General features: G+C 48.1%; 1 long non-coding RNA gene across 1 annotated transcript in view; it reads right to left on the bottom strand.

Moving 5' to 3' along the window:
- Positions 1 to 12,215, bottom strand: part of LOC139080115 (uncharacterized) — a 38,457-nt gene extending 26,242 nt beyond the window's left edge. Inside the window, exon 1 of the long non-coding RNA XR_011534293.1 lies at positions 11,041 to 12,215. This is a non-coding gene — a long non-coding RNA (uncharacterized lncRNA). The remainder of the gene's footprint in view (positions 1 to 11,040) is intronic.
- Between the last annotated feature and the right edge of the window lie 1,400 nt (positions 12,216 to 13,615).

Below are 13,615 nucleotides of genomic sequence, written 5' to 3'. Positions count from 1 at the left end.
AGCAAGCTGGATTTGGCCACAGGCTGTAGCTTGTCCATCCTTGCAATGGAGAAAAAGAGGAGAGATTGATTCTGGAAAGAGGAACAAGGAAAGCTTCTTGGAGGAGGTGGCGATTGAGCTAGGCTTTAGAAGAGTGGGGTTTGGGCAATGGGAGGCAGAGGGGGCACCTTCCAGGGCTGGGGATCCTGTAGGCAAAGGCAGAGATGGGAAGAGACAGGCAGGTGTAGACAGGTTTGAGCCTCTGGTTTGAGTAGCACCTGAAGTGGGACTAAAGAAGGACAGCATGATGGTGGAGAAAAGAAATGCGAAGCGAACGGTTTCTGTGGATCCTTAACAGTGCAAGTGGGTCCCTGCGTGTGAGGAAGACTGCCCTTTAGAGGGTGAGGGACTGACAGGGGAGGGAGGGAGGTGGCTGGGGAATGGGCAGACATGGCAGAGCTTTGGGGCAGACCCCATGGGAAGCGACGGGGGCTGGGTTCCTGGCCATGGGCAGAGAATAGCCACCTCTGGATTCTAGAAATTACCTTTTTGTTGTTGTTGTTCTAAAAGGTAAAAGAAAACTTTTAAATTGGCTACTTTGAGAACTTTTAGAACACGCACAACTGCTGTAATCGTGATTTAAAAAAAAAACTGTGATCATGTGTTATAACACAAAACAATTCGAGGTGTTTCTTTTTTTTACCATTTGTAAATGTAGAGATCAGTGGCATTAAGCACATTCTCCTTGTTGTGCAACCATCAGCACCATCCATCTCCAGACCTTTCATCTTCCCAAACTGAAACTCTGCACCCTCAAAACACTAACTCCCCATTCCTCCCTCCAGCCCTTGGCTCCCGCCATTCTGCTTTCTGTCTCTATGAGTTGGACGACTCTAGGGACCTCATGTAAGTGGAATCCTACAATATTTGTCCTTTTGTGTCTGGCTTATTTCATTTAGCACAGTGTCCTCAAGGTTCACCCTGTTGTAGCATGTGTCAGAATTTCCTTCCTTTTTAAAGCTGAATAATATTCCAGTTTTTGTATATACTATATTTGGTTCATCTGTTCATCCACCTGTGGACATTTGGGGAGTAACGAAGCTTGGGGAGCAGAAAAGTCCTTCAGTGTCTCCAGGTCAGTTTCCATCATGCTTTGAAATGTTGAGGGTTTGGGTTTGGTTTCTCATGCTTACAAGAGTAATGCCTCCACTGCTGAGGCCACTCAGCTTGCTGGACAGAAGCAAAGCTAGCAGCAGTAAGACCCCTCCACGGGGTCTGGGTGCAGAGCCACCAGCTTGCACACTCCTCCTGCAGCTCCCCAGCAGGCTGCTCCTGCCCCTCCCCACTGCCATGTCTCTGCAGCTCCCACAGCAGCTCATGCCAGGGCTGCTGGCACAGTGCCAAGGTCCAGGAAAGACCCAACCACTGGCCATGCCCCTTGAGTCCCTGCTGCCGGGCCAGCTCTCAGGGCCCCAGCAACCTGTGCAGCCAGCACTCCATGTCCAGGCCCAGGGCAGGCTGTGTCCCAGGTATTCAGTGGGAGCTCTCCCTACATCCCTGGGCAGACCAGTCCTTGCCAGGCCCCACATGCCATCAGGCCAGAGTGTCCTCTGGTTGTGCTATTAAAGATTTGTGTTTATGTGCATTCCCAGTAAATTCAAAGGGGTAGTTCTCATTTGTGAAATGTTTTTCACTATTAAGCACTTAAAATTAAATGGTTAGGGTCATAGGACAACATCTTGCTAAAGGTTCTAGTGGAATAGAAAATGTAATGAGCTATCTGAGCTGCAGAGTCTGCTGGCCTTGTGAGTAACTAGCTGTTTCCTGGACAGACTGTGGCACCAACACGGCCATCATCAGACGCTGCCCAGTGGCATCTGGTGGCACACTGCCTGCTTGGTCTCCTCCAGCCGTGGCGCCCCATCCATCTGTCCTGTGCAGACAGACAGCACCCCCCACCTCCCAGCAAGCAACAAATTGATGTCTCTGTAGTATCCAGACCTGCAGGCCTAGCTGTGGCCTCAGTCCCCAGGGCTCAGGACACAGCCTACACTGCAGTGGTCCATCCACTGGACAGCCTCCAGGACAAAATTGCAGAGCAGATACAGCTAGTAAGAGAGTTTAGTTCTCAGTGGGATGAGTAGTTTTTTACTAAGCCACTTAGAGAAATGCGGAAATTGAAGTGTCTGCATATACTTTTCAATATGGCAGACTTCAATGGAAGAGTTCTTTTGAAAATTAGTCCTCTCCGTGTATCTCGTGCTGCTTTGGCTAGCCCGCTCAGAGTTAAGAGCCAGGCAGGATCAAAGATCTAAACAGTGCGTGAAGCACTGCAGAGCTCCCTCAAGCACCCTGCCTGCGTGGTCTACATCTGTCCCTCTTCCCGACCTTGCCAGCATCCCCCTTGTTCTGTTAGCCCACCTTTCCTCTCCTTTCCTGCTCCTTTCCTTGTCATTCTTTATTTCTGCTTGGTGCCGGGCCGCACTGCTTGTGTCGTCATGTTTAAGCCCGGGCGCAGGGGTGAGACGGGAGGGGACACAGAGGCTTCAGGTGCTCGGGGTGATTTTGGTGCCCGGCCAGCAAAGATGGTATGAGTTTTACCTTTGAGGTTTATTTCTTCAATATTGCCCTATGTTTAGAATAAATACTAATTGTAGAGGTAACTCTGGTTGGTTAGGAAACAGCTGATCCCAAACTTGGAGTACTTACTTAGTATACTTTAGTTGGGGTAGCATGCTGATGATTAGAAGATAGGTAATAAAAATTAACTTAGTCCTTAAGGAAAATAATATAAAAATGCAGCAGACACAAGCACATTGTTCTGTAAAATAAATGGGTAACCCAGGTGCTGCCTGCAAACGGAGAGCCCAGCAGCAGTTCTACAAGCGCAGACAGGGCAGAATCACTTAAGAGGTTTAATCAGAGAATAAATTTAGGTGGTTAGAATCTTCAAATTTTCGAAATAATGCTTAAAATTAAGATTGTCTTATGATCCCTTTATTGAACAAATTGAAAACCACATACAGAGTTTTGACTGATTTGTCAAGGTCACATGGATAGTTGGAGCAAAAGCCAGAATTTAAACCTAAATATCACCCCAGTCAGGGTGTGAACCACAATATCACCTGAGTCCAAATCTGAACCTACTATCACTCCAGTCAGAAGGTGACCCTAAGTATTGTTACTAGCAAGAGCCTGCTGCCCGATGCACATAAAACCCGTACTGTGGCACTGGCTTTTGAGAAAAGAAAGAGCTTTATTGTGAGGTCAACCAGCAAGGAAATAGGAGGCAAGGCTCTCAAATCTGTCTCCTTGATCCATGGTTCGGGGTGAAATTGAAGGAGTTAGGGACTGCTAAACTGCATTTGACCCATTTAAGTGGATTGGCTCATCTCGAATCAGTCCCTAAATGGTAATCAAGCCACTTGGGGGGCTAGAAGCCAGATGTGCCTTACTGAAGGACTTCTCACTCTGTAAAGGGCTCAGGTGGCAACATTTCCAAAGACTTTTGCTTCTGGGGTCATCCTGGGGCTGTGGGTTCTCACCTGGCACATGCACAATGCTGTCTCTGCTGTTGAACACCAGGTCTGATTAATCGACAGCCTGTGTTAAGCAAGCAAAACTAGTTTAAGCTGGTCAATGTTTTATGTGCTGTTTCAATATCACCCCAGTCAAGGTACGACCCTAAATGTCACCCCAGTCAGGAGGTGACGCTAAACATCACCCCAGTCAGGAGGTGACGCTAAACATCACCCCAGTCAGGAGGTGATGCTAAATATCACCCCAGTCAAGGTGTGACCCTAAATACCACCACAGTCAGGAGGTGACGCTAAATATCACCGCAGTCAGGAGCTGACCCTAAATATCACCCCAGTCAGGAGGTGACCCTAAACATCACCCCCGTCAGGTGGTGACCCTAAATACCACCGCAGTCAGGAGGTGATGCTAAATATCACCCCAGTCAGGAGCTGACCCTAAACATCACCCCCGTCAGGAGGTGACCCTAAATATCAGCCCTGTCAGAGTGTGACTCTAAATATCACCCACCATCTGGTCATCTGCTGGTGTGAAATAATCTTATTGTCCTTTGGCAGCTAAGGAAGCTAGTTATGCGAGAGAGAGAGACAGAGAGAGAGAGACAGAGAGAGAGACAGAGAGAGAGACAGAGAGAGGCAGAGAGAGATAGAGACAGAGAGAGACAGAGAGAGAGACAGAGAGAGAGCGTGAGAAAGCAAGGGAGGGCGGGCGGGGGAGAGGGGGAGAGGGGGAGAGAGAGAAAGAGTGTGTAATGAATTCTATGCTCAACAAGTTTAAATCTTATTATCTGAATAAATTTACATGTCCTTTTATATGTTTTTTAAAGTTGAAATATCCACACATCAATTTTATAGTATTCTAAACACAGCTAAAGAAAAGATTTTATAGTCCTTCCAATGGAATATTGCAGCACTACTGTTACATATGCACAATATAAGCTTATATTGATTAGCTTGGTGGAATACTACTGAATAGAAGTTTCTTTTATTAACATTTCAATCTAAGAAAAAATATATTTGGCAGGATAATCTGGGATTTTACATTCTAAGAGGCTTTGTACATCTCTTGAACATGTTGAAGTATAATTCTGTCAATATGTTTATAATGATATTTTACATATGATCTCATCATTTTTATATAGAGAAAATGTTTAATATGTCAGTTTTGTCAAAAGTTTTGCATGCTTTAAATGTTTTATTTAATATTTATTTTCAAACATTTAGAGAGTTTTCCAGATATCTATCCTTTATTCCATTATGATCAAAACATACTTTGTATGAGTTCAATTTTTAAAAATTTGCGGGCCCAGCCCCAAGGTGTAGTAGTTGAGTTTGGTGCACTCCACTTCGGCAGCCTGAGTTCACAGGTTCGTATCCTGGGTGTGGACCTACACCACTCATCAGTCATACTGTGGTGGCAACCCACATACAAAGTGGAAGAAGATTGGCACAAATGTTAGCACAGGGCTAATCTTCCTCAGCAAAAAAAAAAAAAATTTAAGTATTTTGCTAAAGGTTTTCTTTTGCCGAGGAATATTGTCTGTCATAGTGAGTATTCCATATGTGCTTTAAAAGAATGTGTATTCCCTTGCAGGACATTTAGTCCTGTCCAAATGTCCATAACACAGTTGGTCCATAAGATATTTGGTTCATGTCAGAACGGCCTTGGCATTTGATCTTGTCCAAAACATCCATGAGCATATTTAGTCCACACCTAAAGGTCCTTGATATCTGGGCATATTTGGTCCGGTCCAAAATGTCCATGGAGACATTGGGTCCAACTAATATTGGCAGGACCGTTTGGTCCTGTCCAAAACGTCCATCAGACATTTGGTCCTGTTCAAAACCATTTGGCATGGACCAAATATACTCATGGATGTTTTGGACAGGACCAAGTGTCTGCTAATCCTTTAATCCATTTTGAGTTGAGTTTTGTGTATAATGTAAGATAGGGGTCCAGTTTCATTCTTTTGCATGTGACTGTCCCGCACCGTTTATTGAAGAGGCTATCCTTTCTTCATTATACATTCTTGGCTCTTTTGTCATAAATTAACTGACCATACATGCATGGGTTTACTTCTGGGCTCTTGATTCTGTTCTATTGATCTATGTATCAGTTTTCATGTCTAAACCACACTATTTTGTTTACAACAGATTTGTAATGTAGTTTGAAGTCAGGAAGTAGGATGCCTCCAGCTTTGTTCTTTCTCAAGGTTGCTTTGACTATTCACCATCTTTCGTGGTTCTTTACAAAATTTAGGATTGTTTTTTCTATTTCTTTGAAAAAAAACAGCCATGGGAATTTTGATAGGGATTGCACTGAATCTGGAGATTGCATTGGATGGTATGGACATTTTACCAATATTAATTATTTTAATCCATAAGGACACAATATCTTTCCATTTATTTTGTGAACATTTGGTACATAAATCTTTGCCAGCAACTCCTATTATTTTCTTCATGTAAATTCCGAGAAGTAGAATTACTAGGTCAAATGCGATAAACATTTTACAGTTTCTTAGTGCATATTACCAAACCATGCTGCAGAAGAATGGTACCATCTACATGTTCCCAAGAGTACCATGAAAGAGTGCCGGTCTCACTGCATCCTCACTACCTTGACTACTGCAATTCTTCTAACTCCTTGCTAATTAGATATACAGAGCATAATATGTTACTTTTGAATCTGGATGCAGTGCCCATGGAGATTCTGACTAATGGGGAATAAAGGAGGAGAATTCTAAGGGTTTAGATGGGATTTTACTCAGTTGCAGATGTTTTCTTCCCCACAGTATTATCTTGGGGGTTGAATACAAGTATCTGCCTGTATTGACTTTCCTCCTGCAGTTTGAAGCCTCCACCTGACTCCCTCTTGCTTCCATTCAGTACTTTATTACTGTTCTCCCATTCCCTGCCCTGTTACCATCTGTCTCCAGAGAGCCTCAGAATTAGTCATGGATTTCCACCAGCAATTTGCCAGCAAGTCTAATGAAAAGCACCAATTGGCCCATAATTTTCAGCTGGTCCCTGAATTATAAATTACTTAATACAATTTGTCTGATGGACAAACTCTTATAAAAACATGAACTCAGGGTTCACTGCTTATCAAGCCATGCTGTGGCAGGCGTCCCACATGTAAAATAGAGGAAGATGGGCACAGATGTTAGCTCAGGGCCAATCTTCCTCAGACAAAAAAGAGGAAGCTTGGCGGCAGATGTTACCTCAGGTCTAATCTTCCTCAAGTAAAAAAAAAAAGTGTGGAATGCAGTGAAAGCAGTACCTAGAGGAAAACCTGGGGCAGTGAATGCACAGATCTGAGAAAAGAAAGATCCGAAACAATAATCCAAGATAGAAAAAGAACAATGTAAGCCTAAAACAAACAGAAGAAAGAAAATAATATAAACTACAGCAGAAATTAATGACATTAAAAATGGGAAGTCAATAGAGAAATCAATAAAACCAAAACTAGTTTTGGTCTTTGAAAAGACCAAAAAAATAAAATGGATAAACCTCTAGCCAGGCTAAGGAAAAGAGAGAGAAACACAAATTACTAATATCAGAAATAAGAGAATGGCTATGACTACTGATTGCACGAACATTCAAAAGATAATCAAGATATCTGAACAGGGGAATGACGTTCCCTGATGGGTTCTTGTGGATCTACAGCAAATCTTGAAATAAACTAATTCAACTCTTTCGCTAACCCTTTCACATCTGGCTTTTAATTTCTATAGGCAAAATACTGATGAAGATATGATTTAATGTCTAAATAATTTCCAAATATTAAGACTCTATTATGAATAAACTAGACATTACTAAAATGCAAAACTTTTGAGATTCCAAGGACAGAATTAAGAATGTGAAAAGACAATCCACAATATAGAGAAAACTTTGCAACTCATATATCTAATAATATATCAGAATATATCAAGAATATATAAAAAACCCTGACAACCCAGTTATAAAAAGACAACCCAATTAAAAAATGGGCCAAGGAGCTGAAAAGACATTTCTCCAAAGATATACAAATGGTCATGAAGCAAATAAAAAGATGTGCAACGTCATTAGCCATCAGAGAAATAGAAATCAAAACCACGGTGAGATATTATTTCACACTCACAGGATGGCTATAATCAAAATGACAGATGATAAGTGTTGGTGAGCAAGAGGAGACACTGGAACCCTTACACACTACTGAGGAATGTAAAATGGTGCAGTCGCTTTGGAAAAAAGTCCTTCAGGTATTCAAATAGTGAAACAGAGAGATACCATAAGACCCAGCAATTTCACTCCTAAGTATACACTCAAAAGAAACAAAGCAGATGTTCATGCAAAAACTTGTACATGAATGTTCATAGCAGCAATGTTCATAACAGCCAAAAAGTTGAAAGAACCAAAACGCCCGTCAACTGAAGAATGGATAAACACACCATGCTACAGCCATACAACGAAATATTATTCAGCAATCAAAAAGAAATAAAGTACTGATGCATGCTACAACATGGATGGACCTTGAAAACACGCTGAGTGAAAGAAGCCAGATACAAAAGGTAACACATCATGTGATTCCATTTATATGAAATGTCCAAAGTAGCCCAGTCCATAGAAACAGAAAGTGAATTTTTGTTTGCCTAGCCCTTAGGAATTAGGGGAAACAGGACTGCCACCTAATGAGTAAGCTATTTCTTCTGGAGGGATGACGGAAAGCTTCTAAAGTCGATCGTGGTGATGTTGCACAATTCTGTGAGTATACTAAAAAACACTGAATTGCACACTTTAGAGTGTGACTTGTATGTGAACCACATCTCACTAAAGCTGTGAGGCTGATTAAAAGACTGCTTGATGGGCCAGCCCCGGTGCCCTAGCACTTGGGTTCAGCATGCTTTGCTTCGGCGGCCCAAGTTTAGTTCCTGGGCACAGACCTACACCACTCGTCAGGAACCATGCTGTGGCAGCGACCCACATACAAACTAGAGGAAGACTAGCAACAGATGTTAGCTTGGGGCAAATATTCCTCAGTGGGGAAAAAGAAAGAAAAGACTGCTTGAAGCATCGTCTACGTAGAAAGTAACCCCTAGAGGAGAACAGAATCTTGTTTGCTCACTTTAAACGATCTGAACTAGGGCAATGAAAACCCAGAGGAATTCTATTAGCTAATATTCCAGGTACTAGGACATCCTGAAATATTCATAAAGATTTCCGTGTTTTAATTTTTTTAAAAAGGCACCTAAAGTCTAAAAAACCATATTCACCAGTGTCAGGAAAGCCTCATCATCACTCAGGGGGAGGGGAGCACAGGGCAGTCACCCAATGCGAAGGAGGCACCAGAGTTTGAGTCACACGGATCTACACCCTGAACATGAAAGCGGATCCATATTTATTACTGTCCCGCCCCCAAAGATGATGCCAAAAGTCAAACAGCCCAATTAACAATACTTTGTCAAAAGCAGCAGTTCGTGAAAAAGCAAAATATTAAGACATAAATAGGGCCTGCCCAGTGGCGCAGTGGTTAAGTTCGCACGTTCCGCTTCAGCGGCCCGGGGTTTGCCAGTTGGGATTCTGGGTGTGGACACGGCATGCTTAGTGAGCCATGCTGTGGTAGGTGTTCCACATACAGAGTAAAGGAAGATGGGCACGGATGTTAGCTCGGGGCCGGTCTTCTTCAGCAAAAAGAGGAGGATTGGCAGCAGATGTTAGCTCAGGGGTAATCTTCCTCAAAAAAAAAAAAAGATTAAAAAAAGTAAAAAGCTAATGGAGAAATAAATTTTTTGCAATCATGAAGAACTGAATCTTCCAGGTTCTCAGTTTTATAACTAAAAACTTCTGAAGATTCTATTTTATAGGCTTTGGAGTAACTCCCCTCCTCCTGGTCGGAGTGGATTCCAGAAGTGACAGATGCCTTAAGGATAAAACTGAGAAGAATCCAATAGTATTTTTAAAAGGCTGCGTGTCAGCCATGAACCTAATCCTAAACTATATATACGAGATAAAAGACATAAAGGCAAATTATCGTAACCTGCAGGCAAAGGAACAAAGGATCAGAAAAGATTCAACACTCTCACAGTGAGATTTCAAGGACAGGTGTCCACTAAAATGCATCAGGCTTTAATGTACCTTTCATAAGCGATCAAAATCAAAACACAAAAACATCCCGGATTTGTTAAACAGGTGCGTACCTGTTCCTGATACCAATCTCTGCACTACCTTCAGTTCACACGACCATCACTGACCTCGTACGCTTCCCTGGGCGCACACTGCTCACCAGGGCCAAGCTGCCTGAGGCGCTGCTCAGCCAGGGGACACCTCCAACCTGAGCCTACCCCACTCCTGTCTTGGGCGGGTTACAAGGACCCCCACCTCACCCCAGCCCAGGGGCTCCTAGATGGCTGTCGTTGCCTAGTTTTAACAACGTTGGGGGGCATAGGGTCACCAAGCACAAATGCATAAAGAAGCTACTCTCTACATGCATTACGACCCTATCAAGGAACACTAAAAAGGAAGGATGTTATTTCCAGAATAAAGGAAACAGCATTTGCCAACCCTCCCCTGTCATCTGTGTGTACACAAAACATAAATCGAATTCACCCACACCTTTCTGAGGCGTTTCTTCCTCTCTAAAGATGATAATAAACCTCCCTCCCCGGAGTGTGGTGAGGATGAAGCACAGGGAAAGCACTGAATCTGGTCCCCAGCACATAGTAAGAGCGAAGAAGTGTCAGCTACCTCATTCTCACACACGTCTCCCCGTCCTCGATCTTCTCACGCCCCTCCATCAGGGAAGACTGTCACAGGCCAGCATGGAGCAGAGGCTGGCCATGGGAACCAGGCCTTGGAGAGGCCCTGGTGGAGACACCAGGTAACGAGGCAGGGGCCGCAGGGCTTCATTAGTACAATGCAGCTCGAGTCCACTCTGCACACGCACCTGAGCACTGACCTACTTCATATCAAGCACAGCGCTGGGTGGCCACTGTCAGCAGCAAGACAGCTCCTGCCACTCAGGAACTGCAAACCAGGGAAAGGAGATAAATGACGTCCTCAGATAACCAATGATCATTGATTCTAGTGCTTCTTACATAGGTTTAAACAAAGACAAAAAGAAGCAGAGCTGAAACATATTCAACAGAAACTGGGAAAGAAACCATAAAAATGAAATCACCTAGCTCAGTGAGCATGGGGAATCATTTGCTTGCGGAGATTTTGGCAGTGTGCTCGTGACCCATGAAGGCTGCTGGCTGAGCGTGCAGTCGAGGAAGTGGAACAGAGCCACTCTGCAGGGCTAACCAAGCACACTGGCAGGAAACCTCCAAGAGCAAGGGCTGTCATTACCTGTCCCCACAGTAACTGTTGTAGAATCTGACCCTCACCCAACATCTCCCCTGAGGGGTCATCTTGTTAACAGAGACCCATGCGAGCACAGCTTGCTTCCAGCTCTGCAACAGCAGGATGTCAGCTGGCCCACACATCTCAGGACCCAGCCTTGGTCCTGCTACCCAGCAGGTGCCCTCCTGCCAACTAGCGAGCCCACCTTGATCTGCCCGAAGCCAACGGTGTGAGCAGAAGGGGAGGTGACACCTGTAATGATAGGCAGGAGGTGAAGTCCAGAAGGAACCAGGCGACCAGAAGGAAACACTGAGTCAGTCCCAGCTCTGGCCAGTCCCAAAGAACACTGATGGTCATGGCTGAAAGAAGTGGTGTCAGCAGGATCGGGGTTAAGGACTGGTGGGCAACATGCCCTATTTGGGCTCCTCCGGAGAACGGGAAAGGGAGGCCAGGGTCTGAGACTATGGGCACTTCTCCAAGCGTCCTGGCCTCTAAGCAGAATCGGGTAGGGCTGAGGGCACACACGCACGCACGTGCACACATACACAAGGCCCTTGAGACACCAAGAGGGAAATGCGGAGGGCAGGGACATCCCCAGGAGACAGGCGATGAATTCCATCTTCAGACACTGCACAGAACAGCTGGGCAGCCAGGCCAGGCAGCCTCCCCGGCAGGGCCGCAGGGGAGCAGCAGCGGGGCTGCTGGGCCACGCTGCTGCCTGAGTGCAGGGCCTGACCCCGGGCAACACCGACCAGCAGTGAGGGTCTGAGTTTGAGAGAGCCCAGCTACGGAGGTCCAGGGACATCAGGAGAGGCAGTCTGTCTCCCCTCCGGGGGGTCTGAGCCAGATGGGTTAAATCCCCTCCCTTCCCTTGCCGGTCTGAGAGGAGGCCTCCCCCAAAGCTGCCCCCGCTGCGCTCCCTGAATCCCACCTGCCCAGATACTAGGGGTCTTCTCTCCCTCCAGCAATGTTTGCCCGAAAAAATGAGACAAGCAATTTCTCAGTAAGCGTAAACACTAATTAGACTCAAGCTTTCTCCTCCTGGGAACATTTGTTTGCTTTTTTTCTTCCCTCTCAGGGAATTTAACGAGGAGCAGTGCAGAGGGAAGAGGGGCGGGGGCACGCGCCCCTGGCTGGCCTGGCGGGGTCGGTGGGAGCAGGTGGGGGGCGGGGGCCCGGAGGTTGTCCAAGTCGCACCTTGCGGCCTCCCCCACTAGGGGCGACTGAGCGCCGAGGGGGGGGGGTGTCTCCCATCCTGAGGCCGCGCCTCACCCCACTCCCTCTAGCGGCATTCGCACCCCGAGCGGGGCCCAGGTGCTGCTGGCTCTGGGAGAACGTTGAGGCTGCTCGATTAACTCAGGCTGTGCAGCGTCCTCCAGGAGCGCGGCGCCCCCGGCGCGCCAGCCCAGAACCCCGCCCACCACCGCCCGCGAGGCTGCTCTGGGCAGAGCCCGGCCCCCCCCCACCCCCGACGCCGCGCGCCCTGAACCCCGGGGTCTTAGGGAGGGGCCCCCACGCAGGTGGACGGTCCGCGGACCCCGGCGCCAGCAAGGCCGAGGGCAGCGGGGACCTGGGTTGGAAGGCGGTGAGAGGGCACCTGGGTCCCCGCAGGAGGCGCCCGCACCCTTGGACCCCGCGCCAGCCCTCGTGTCGGCCGCCCCCGGGCTACCCCGTCCAGGCAGCTCGTCCACCGCGCCCAGGGACAAGCCTCCCGCCACCGTGCAGACACACCTGGCGCCCTCGCAGCCGATGGCCTCCCAGTGTCGTCGCAGCCGGGTCCGCGGGAACCGCAAAGGGAGAACGAGCCCGGGGATGGAGTCCAGGCGTCAAGGGCGGGGCCTGGCGCGCACGGGGTCGCGGGGCGGGGTCGGACGGGCGCGGGGTCGCGGGGTCGCGGGGCGGGGCCTGCCGGGCACTGGGTCGCAGGCGGGGCTTGGGGGGAGCGTCTGCCGGGTGCGGGTCAGCTGGGCGCTACTGATGGCACCTGGGCTCTGTCGCCGCCTCAGGCGCGCTCGCAGACCGTAGTGCTGATCCTCGGTGACCCGCCGCCGCCACCCCGGCCACCGCCCTCCATGGCCATCTGTCGTCGCCCCCAGAAGCAGTCGCTCGCTTTTTCCCACCAGCAGTCGCTGCTGACCGCAGTGTGCACGGCAGCCCCCACTGCTGTTGTTTCCTCTCTCTGCTGACCCCAGACTCTTCCGGGCGGCTCCTTGGAGAGAGAGGCAGGGGCGGCCTCGCCCACCGCAGAGTCTGCAGGGGTCCGCCCCAGCGTTCAGCACCCAATCCTGGCCCCTCCACTCTGACCCTGCACCTCCAACCCGTGCTCAGAGCAGCCGGGGCTAGCACTGCGGGCCCCCAGCTCGGGAGACTGGGCGGCTTTCCAGAACTCTGGGATCTACGGAGCGCAGAGAGGATGCCAAAAGAGGAGCTGGTTCCCTAGTCCCTGGACACCAGTCCGGGTGTCCCCGGCTCTCATCTTCTCCCCAGCCTTTTTCAGACCCCGGAGTGCTGTGGCTCAGCTGTCCTTTGGCCTATGGGCACAGCCGTCCACGACCCACTCGCTGTCTCTCGGAACCCCATGCCCTCCCAGAAACCCCAAGTTCCTCCTGAGCCCCGCTGTTCACCAGACTTTCAGCTGATGGGGATGCTTCCAGAGGCAGCAGGGCCCCAAGTGATGGTGGCAGCAGAGGCAGCAGCAGTTACAGCCTTAGGAGAAAGGAGGGCTTCTGTGCCAGGACCCGTGGTGGTAGGCTGGCCGGTCTGTCTGGCCCAGGAGCCTG

Source organism: Equus przewalskii, chromosome 28 (genome assembly GCF_037783145.1).
Source record: "Equus przewalskii isolate Varuska chromosome 28, EquPr2, whole genome shotgun sequence".
Classification (NCBI taxonomy): Eukaryota; Metazoa; Chordata; class Mammalia; order Perissodactyla; family Equidae; genus Equus; species Equus przewalskii.
The sequence above is the reverse complement of the archived record's forward strand: the minus strand, read 5'-3'. Positions and strand labels throughout refer to the sequence as shown.